Genomic DNA, 2,667 nt, shown 5'->3' with positions numbered 1-2,667 from the left:
TCTTTTTGAGGCCCCCAGATGATCTCCTACACACTCCAAGCCACTGATCTTCTACAAAGCCATGTTTTGAGGAAATGGCTTAGTTGGAATGTTGGGTCTCACCAGGAGAGGTCTGTATGTGGCCTCTCAGCCAGGGCCTACTTTCGCCAGCCAGAGAATTGACTGAGCCTCAGGTCAACCTCAATGGGAATGGATTCAGGCCACTCTACTCCCAAGACTGGTAGTCTCATCCATGCTGAGCTGGGCTCCCGGCACTGGACAAGGCGGATGTACGGTACAGCCCAAATAAACCAAAAGTGTGAAGTTGAGGTGGCCCCTCCAGAGTCACCAAGCAGGGAAAATCTTGGACCAGGCACATCCGCACAGCCACTACCATCTGGAGGCGTTCTCCCAGGGCTGATGCTCCTTGGAAGCTGGACAAGGTGTTTGTTTAGTGCCATTCCAAATCACACCTTCTGGGTGGTCCAGAGAACAAAAAATATATGTCTTGGCACAGTTGGAAGAGAGCACAGGGAACAGTGGGCAGGAAAGTAGCAAGCATTAGAAACTTCTAATTTTAAAATAAAGAAGTTACATGCATCCCGCTACTCGCTGAGACACCAACATTGCTTCTCCTTCCCTTCTCTTCCCTGGGGAACACACAAACACCTTCACAGCAGCTGGTGTTTATTTTCCCATGCAGTACACAGTGACAAACTCTTGCAGCCATTAAACTGCTTCTTCTCTCTCTGCCGCTGCTCTGGGAATTGCAGCGCTTCCAGGCTCCGGAGGTAAATGGCAAGCAGATGGACTTTTTTTGGTTTTGTTTTTTTTTGTACTATTAAAAGAAGCAGACATTTTGAGGCTTCTTGTTTTTAGCAAAGCTGAAGATTTTGTTGTTGTTATTGTTATATAAGTAAAGGAGAAAGGTGTTAAATTGGCAAACTTCTTTTCTTGCTTCAGAATCAGAGCAGATCCCTCTCCTGAAAAAGACAAGCACACAGTGCATATGTCACTGTATGTGAGCTTCCTCACCGGGGTCTTAGCAATAGCCCTTCAGTGTGGTCCAGGGATACAGCTCAGCTTGAGCCAAGGGGCAGCTTCCTCACCAGTGACTGTGTCACATTGTGTGGGAGAAAAATGGGGATGGGCTGGTGGAATGGTTAGGACGATTGTCATCGTTAACAATTCCTGTAAACCGGGCACTTGACACAAAAGATAATGAAATAGAGGCACAGAGAGATCAGGTAACTTGCTCAAGGCCACCCGGTTAAGTGGCCCAAATGGATGGCAGTTCACATGTATTTGGCTCCAACCTCCTTCAACCACTCCATGCTACCTCCCAGCACCAACTGGTAGGGCCCTTTCACTGGCACTAGCCCTTCAGGTACTACATACCACGTGCTGTTCTAAGCACCTTACATAGTTAATTCATTTAATCCCATCATTACATGGTAGACACCATTATTATCCAAGTTTACATAGAAGGCAATTGAGGACCCAAGGGGAATAACTCCTCACATAGCTGGCAAGCGGCTCAGCTGGAATCTGAACCCAAGCCCGCTGGCTTTAGGGCCCTTGCTCTCAACTGCTGCACTTCAGGCTCTGGAATCAGATGAAGCGGGTAGAGTCCCTGCTCTGCCACTTACTAGCTGCATCATCTTTGACAAGTTATTAATATTTCAGAACCTCAGCTTCCTTATTTGTGACATGGGCCTTCCTTATTTGTGACAGAGAGCCGATTGTTAGAAGTGCATAAATTGTTCCCTAAAACCCAACGGGCCAGGCAGGTAGCAGATGCTTAATAAATGGAGGCTGTTATGTGTTATTATAGATCTAGACTCTATTCAGACTAAAGGAGGGAGGATGTGGCCTTTTTAATCTTTTTTCTGTAATTTTCTTACTAAAATTACTAGAAAATGCAGATAAGGATATAGAGATTCTCATAATTCCAGCAAGAGATTAGCACTATTAGCATTTTGATGTATATTCTTTTAATCTTTTTTCTATGCATGTGTACACAAGTACTTTCTATAAAGTTGATATTATATTGTACATTCTGTTGTATGACCTCGTTTTCACTAAATTGTCTATTAGGAACATATTTCTACATCATTAAATATTTTTCTACAATGCTGTTGTTAAGAATTTATACATTTTGTTATGTATACAAGGGTACTTCAAAAAGCTCATGAAAAGATTATATTATGTTTTAATTCTACTTTTCTAAAAACTTTTTGAAGTACCCTTGTATATTCTTTTTGTATATATCTGTATGGTTACACTATAATTTTTGAAATTAACTCCCTATTGTTAGATATTCAGGTTGCTTTCAGCTTCCCTGTTAAATAAGCACAGCTTGAAAGAAATCCTTGCCCTAAGTGTAAGATAACAGCCCTTGCCGTCATTTGAGATTTGAGCATTGTGTTTTGATCCGTGTTGGCGTTTTTTCGGGCCACATATATACTGTGTAATCTTGATCATGTTTCTCACTCTTTCTGAGTTTCATTTTTCTCATTAATAAATGAATACATAACTACCTCATAAAATTATTGTGAGAATTAAATTGAGAGACTTAGCATAGACCTTCAATGTATAAATGTCAAGTCAAATGATAGGTATATTTTTGAAGACATAGGATACAATTGCTCTATTACCTTCCAGAAAGGTTGAGCTATTTATAAACTT

This window comes from Galeopterus variegatus, unplaced genomic scaffold (genome assembly GCF_000696425.1).
Source record: "Galeopterus variegatus unplaced genomic scaffold, G_variegatus-3.0.2 Scaffold3568, whole genome shotgun sequence".
Classification (NCBI taxonomy): Eukaryota; Metazoa; Chordata; class Mammalia; order Dermoptera; family Cynocephalidae; genus Galeopterus; species Galeopterus variegatus.
This window is presented reverse-complemented; position numbering follows the sequence as displayed.